A 7,224-nucleotide genomic window follows, 5' to 3' on the forward strand; every position below is an offset into this window, starting at 1 on the left:
TTATCAAACCTGCATATGACCCAGAGTTTGAAGGATAGCCAAAACCAATAAACAAATAAAATCTTTTTAAAACCTGGTCCAAACCTGGGAGATCAGCTCGGTGCTTTGTGACCACCTGGAAGGGTGGGATAGGGAGGGTGGGAGGGAGATGCAAGAGGGAGGAGATATGGGGATATATGTATATGTATAGCTGATTCACTTTGTTATACAGCAGAAACTAACACACCATTGTAAAGCAATTGTACTCCAAAAAAGATGTAAAAAAAAATATGGTCCAAAAAATTAACAGAATGAAATTTAATAGGGATAAGCATAAAGTAATTCACTGAGATCTGAAAAGTGCAAAAATGAACAGATAGGACAGAACAGCAGTTCATAACGCAAGAAGATCTAGATGAATTAGTTTGTTTTAATATTATTTAAATCAGCAGTGTAACATGATTGCTAAGAAGGCTAATTCGTTGTTGGGACTCACTAAGAGAAACATGGTGTCCAAAACAATTGAAGTACATTGAAATCTGTCATAGGCTCTACCACAGAGAGAGAGAGAGAGAGACACAGAGAGAGAGAGAGAGAGAGAGCTCTATGAGAGATTAAATATGTGAGATTTTTCTCTTTTTTAGAAAGAGAACTTATCAAATCATCACAGTATAGGCAGAAGCAAGAAACCTGCCTCAGAAGGAGTGATGGCCTTGGAATCCCTGAGAGTGACCTTTCTTATCATGGTAGAATTGAGTACCTCAGAAGGGGTGTCAGACTTTAAGGTGGCCCCTATGATCCTCACCTCCCAGAATTCACACCTTTCTATAATTCCCTTCCCCTTGAATGTAGGCAAGAACTGTGACTTGCCTCTAACTGGTAGAATATGGCAAAGGTGATGGGAAGTAACTTCTGTGATTATATTATAAAATTCCATCTGGCTAGCGGATTCATGCTCTTTCTCCATTGCTGACTTTGGAAAAGCAAGCTGCCATCTTGTTAAGGGGGCCTACGGAGAGGGTCACATGGCAAGGAACTGTGGGAAGCCTCTAAGAGCTAAAGGCAGCCTCCAGCTGACAGCCAGCAAGAACTGAAGCCTTCAATTCTACAACCAAAAGGGAACGAATTCTGCCAACAACCTGAGTGAGCTTGGAAGCAGATCCATCCCCAGTTGAGCCTCCAGATAAGAATTGAGCTCTGGCCAGTGCCTTGATTGCAGCCTGGTAGAGGACCCAGCTAAGCCATACTCAGACTCCTGACCCACATAAACTGTATGCTATTTTAAGCTGCTAAGTTTGTAGTAATTTGTTACTCAGGAATAGATAACTAATACAGAAGGGAAGGTACAGTAAGGAGGAGCCCCTACTGACCTGTGAGAAAAAAAGCCACTTCTGGGCAAATGGGTGGCTTTTTAGCAAATGGGTATTTTTTTAGGAAGGAAAGACATTGGTTTTGTGTTTGTGAACTAGCAAATGCTTGATCACTTACATGCCCATACTTGACCCAATCACTGTGGCCACAGAAGATGGCACTGTGATTGAGTAGGCATGAAACCTGTGACCACCCTGAACATGGAGTCTCAGGAGCAAGTAGCAGACCCTGTTGATAACTTTTGCCTCATCCACCTCTAGTTCATTGGTAGCTGCAGAAGAGTTTCCAGTATGCTGACAGCTTTTCAACCTCAAGTTCCTGAACCTGTCCGCATTTTTTTTTTGCCTGAGGGTTTATTCAGCCTTCCTGTAGGGCAACCCAGAAGTGCTAGATGTATCACAGCACCTGGAGCAACCCCCAAGTAGTGAGGGATGGGAGTTAATGTATAAATACTTCAGCTTCCCTCACCCTTGACGGAACAATTGTAAGGCATGTTCCACACATTTCCTCTGAAGGTCACAGTGAAATTGAGCAAACTGCCCATTAGCACACCCTTTATTGACTTTCCTCTCTTCCTCTTTCACTTCCCTCACTCTCTCGCCTGTGCTTCTGGGATCACCTCCCAAATTAACCACCTGTACCCACGTCCTTGTTTTATAGTCTGCATTTGGAGAAGCCCAAAGTAAGACAGAGGGTCAAACACACTTGTGTCACCTATATTGATGGGAGGTGGTGTTTCCAAGTAAAAACAGAGGAAATGTATTCAGAGCAAACCTAACTACCAGATTTCACTGCAGAAGAGTTGATTTCAGGAATTTTGCTAACTTCATTGTTTTTATTCCACAGGGAATATTAGCAACAGTATCCTGTACTTCTAACCTTAGCCATTCCCCTTACCATAGAAGGCCACTTGCAACTAGAGAGACCAAGATAGAGTATGGGATGGATTGGAGAAAGTCCATCCCTTCACCTGAAAAAAGTTAAAATACAGGTTTAGTAGACAGTGGCTCAATGGTGTCATTGAGCCATAAAGGTAAACTTTACAAACGGGCAGCTCTCTGTTGTTGAGGGAAAATTAAACAAAGTGTGAGGAAAATGTCATTTTACATACATACAGAGTATCTTATTTTGATACCAATACAATATTCAGACAATATGTTCATATTTCTTTGCTTTTATAAAACAGTCCAGAGTGATATAGAACTCAATACTCAGAAAACTATATTGTTAATTACTAAGCATATTATGATAGAGATAATATCGATTTTTGCCTTCTTGATTACAAGAACCCTGTATTAATGGAAGCAACAACGTGCCTGGCTAAAACTACTGTCTCTTAAAGATCAGGGCAGCCAATAAGATGTAAGTCGAACTGTTGTATGGTACTCTGTAGAAGGCTCCTTACAGGGTGCTGATTTAACTGGGAAGTGTGCTTTTCCCCCCTTTCCCCTTTCTTCCTTTCTGATGTCTAGATTGTTGGAGCTCTAGATCCATATTGGATGATGAAACAGTCTTGAAAATGGAAACCATATGCTAGCATGGAGTAGCAGAGAGAGTAAAGGAGCCTCAGTCTCTGACATCTGTAGACCTGCCATATCAGCTCTAGACAGCTTACCATCACAGTTCTTTCATGTGGAAAAGAACTTTTTATTGTGTTTAAGACACTGTTATATGGCTTTTATGTTGCATTCAATCAAACCTAATCCTGATATACATAAATCAGAAAACAAGTTGAAAGGCTTACTCAAAGTTATCAAGGAGGAAGATGGTTAATTATTATGAGCAATATGTATGCTTGCACAATGTGAGTATAGTTCCGTAGTAAAAATAATTATGATTTGCACGAATGCATGCACAAATATAACCATAGTTTAATAACACCAGTGTTAAGACCAGCAGTTCCCAACCTTTCTGGCACCAGGGACCAGTTTCGTGGAAGACAGTTTTTCCACAGACTGGGGGGCCGGGCGGGATGGTTTGGGGGTGATTCAAGCGCATTACACTCATTGTGCACTTTATTTCTATTATTATTACGTTGTAACATAATGAAATAATTATACAACTCACCATAATGCAGAATCAGTGGGAGCCCTGAGCTTGTTGTCACTTGTCACCCACTGATAGGGCTTTGATATGAGTCTGCAAGCAATTGATTTATTATGGTCTCTGTGCAGTCAAACCTCTCTGCTAATGATAATCTGTATTTGCAGCCGCTCCCCAGCGCTAGCATCACTGCCTCAGCTCCACCTCAGATCATCAGGCATTAGATTCTCATAAGGAGCGCGCAACCTAGATCCCTCGCATGCGCAGTTCACAGTAGGGTTCGGGCTCCTATGAGAATCTAATGCTGCCGCTGACCTGACAGGAGGCGGAGCTCAGGCAATAATGCGTGCGATGAGGAGTGGCGGTAAATATAGATGAAACTTCGCTCGCTTGCCCACCGCTCACCTCCTGATGTGCGGCCCCCGGTTCTTAACAGGCCACGGACCGGTACCGGTCCATGGCCTGGGGGTTGGGGACCCCTGTTTAAGACTATGGTAGAATTCAACAACAGAAAATTCAGAATGGGAACTCTTAAGGATTGAATATTTGTGTGTCCCCCTCAATTCATATATTGAATTCCTACCCCCCTCCCTATGTGATGGTATTAGGAGGTGGAGCGCTTGAGAGGTAATTATGTTTAGATGAGGTCATGAGGGTGAAGTCCTCATGATGAGATTAGTGCCTTTATAAGAAGACCACTAGAGAGCTAGTTCTCTCCCACTCCACCATGGAAGAATACAGCAAGAAGGCAGCCATCAACAAGCCAGGAAGGGGCTCTCACAGGAACTGAATCTGCCAGCACATTTATCTTAGACTTCCCAGCCTCCAGAAGTGTGAGAAAATAAATGTCTGCTGTTTAAGCCACCCAGTCTATGGTATTTCATCATATATAGCAGCCTGAGTTATAAGACAAAAATACATTAGTTTTAAATTTTTTCTCCCCTGTGGGTATCCTAGACTCACAGATATTATATAGTTTGAAGGAAACTTATTAAGCATCTATTTTAATTCCCTCATTTTAGAAATAAACCAAAGTTTTCCCCTATGGTCAATCTGTCACCAAGTTCTGAAAATCTTTCTTTGAAATATAACAGATTTATCTCCTCTTTTTTATGTCTACTCCTAACATCAAAACAGCTCTCACCACTTCACTTGTGAACTTCAATCACCTCCTCAATGGATCTCCCTGTCTATAGTCTCCCCTTTCTTCAGTTAATTCTATACAGCTCTATTGTGAGAATAATCCTCACAAAACCCTACTTTTGCCCAGTGACTAGCTTTTTAGAGCACTTGCAATGGTCCCCAATGGTGTAATCAATCAACTATAGTCAGTCATACTTTTCTCTAGTTCTAAATTTAGTCTCAATAATGGATCCATCAGATTTAGTTGCCTGTTGTACACTCAGGCATTATTTTGATTTGCTGGTGCCAAACTTCTATCTGGTTCTAAAAGAGGATCACAGTTGTTGGGGAGCTTTATTTAATGGGGGATCAGGTACTTCAGCTGGCTCTGAGTGACTGAGACCAGGTGGTGGACGAGCACAGCTGCCAGACAGAGCTTTGATTAGCCATGAAGGGGCAAACAAGCAGGAGCAGGTTGAGACATGAAGAAAGGGCAAAGATCATAGGCAATGGGGGGAAATGGGATTCACTACACTTGCCTTTGATCATGCTTTGTCTACCAGGGGCTGGTTTCTTCTCTCTGCCAATTAAAATTCTGTGACATCCACCACGATGAAAGTCAAGTCCCACTCCTCTCCCCATGAAAACTGCTTCAGTTACTTAGCTCTTCTATTTCTTTCCTTTTCACATCAATCTTTTGACTGTTGGAGGCATTTGACTTGGGATACCTTCCATTTTTCATTTTATTGTACAGCCTTGTTTGGCAGTATTATTGTTTGAGATATGCAAGGTCTATCTCTTTCAAATAATGTTTAACTTTCTGAGGGCTGATGGTGTGTTGGTTTATATATGTGTGTATACACACACACACACACACACACACACACACACACACACACACACACATACACACAGGGGCTTGACGTATAGAAAGTGCCAAAGAGATTAACTGAAATTATCTGAATGTAGACAAGATATATTTAACTTATATAAATATATACAGGTGAGAAAATTCTCTTCAATATAATAAAAGTAAATTTGACATGTAAAATCTTTTATTAATAAAATTGAACATTCTATAGACATTAAAAATATAAACGCCCAAATTCTTTAGACAGGCAGAAATTCAACATTTTTTTCACTGATAGATTGGCAAGGACTTAAGGTCTCTGGTCACATAAGATTTCTCTTTCATGAAGATTTACTGCATATACATGAGCAGAGCAATTTCAATCTGATGATTAATCAGAACATGAAAATAGCCTTGTTATGTAATTTTGACAGTTCACTGGTACTCATTAAATGAAATTCTTCCTGTAATATTACATTTCATAACAACAATAGCACATCTTTTGTTATTTAATACAGACATATATACACTACCAAATGTAAAATAGATAGCTAGTGGGAAGCAGCCACATAGCACAGGGAGATCAGCTCGGTGCTTTGTGACCACTTAGAGGGGTGGGATAGGGAGGGTGGGAGAGAGGTGCAGGAGGGAGGGGATATGGGGATATATGTGTATGTATAGCTGATTTACTTTGTTATACAGCAAAAACTAACACAACATTGTAAAGCAACTATACTCTAATAAAGATGTTAAAAAAAAATACAGCATCTGTGAAAGCATATTCCATGGACTGATGTTAATGGATCTTATATTTAAAAAGAGCTTCCTGGTGGCGCAGTGGTTGAGAGTCCGCCTGCCGATACAGGGGACACGGGTTCGTGCCCCGGTCCGGGAGGATCCCACATGCCGCGGAGCGGGTGGGCCCGTGAGCCATGGCCACTGAGCCTGCGCATCCGGAGCCTGTGCTCCGCAACGGGAGAGGCCACAACAGTGAGAGGCCCGTGTACCGCAAAAAAAAAAAAAAATAAATAAATAAATAAAAAGAGGTTCCTTTGTCAAACAAGTTTGGGAAAGTTAAAGAGATATCTCAGTGCCTTTTACATATTAATGTGCATTTTGATTTTCCAAAAAGAAATATGTTTTGCAATGTTTCCCAAATTACTTCAAACCATGGCTTTTTGTGGAGCAGAGCTTCTAAGGAACAAATATGGGGAAACACTAATTGATAGATTGCATAGAGGCTTCACAATATAGTGAGAGGAGTTCTCAACTTGAAGTCATACTACATGGGTTTGTGTTCCCTACCCCTTACTTACTTTCTTACTTACTGTATAATCACAAACAGTTTATTTAACTTTTCTGAGTCTCATTTTCCTCACTTATGAAAAGGGAATGTAGTAGCTTTTTTCCACAATAGCCACTAACAATTCCTTCCCTATATGCACCCGCTATTCTCCCACGAAGAGGTGTAATCTTTCCTCTGCATCGTGGAATCTGCACTGGCTCTGTAACTCACTTTTGGCTGATAGAATATGGTGGAAAGTACACTGGGTGACTTCCAAGGCTAGGTCATAAGAAGCCTCGCTGCTTCCACCTGGTCTCTTCAAGCACTCACTCTGGCTGGCGCCAACTATCGTGTAAAAAGTCTGACTAGCCTGAGATCGCTATGCTGTAAGGAAGCCTAAGGTAACCATGGGGAGAGGCTGCATGGAGAGGGAGAGAGAGAGAGATCTAGACAAATCCAGCTGTTCCAGCTATCCAAGAACAGGCACCAGACAGGTAACTGATGAAGTCATCTTAGACATTCCAGCTTCAGCAAACACCATGTGGAAAAGAATCAAGGAACCAAACCAACAGCT

Source organism: Neophocaena asiaeorientalis, unplaced genomic scaffold (assembly GCF_003031525.2).
Source record: "Neophocaena asiaeorientalis asiaeorientalis breed wild unplaced genomic scaffold, Neophocaena_asiaeorientalis_V1.1 scaffold243, whole genome shotgun sequence".
In the NCBI taxonomy this organism is placed as follows: Eukaryota; Metazoa; Chordata; class Mammalia; order Artiodactyla; family Phocoenidae; genus Neophocaena; species Neophocaena asiaeorientalis.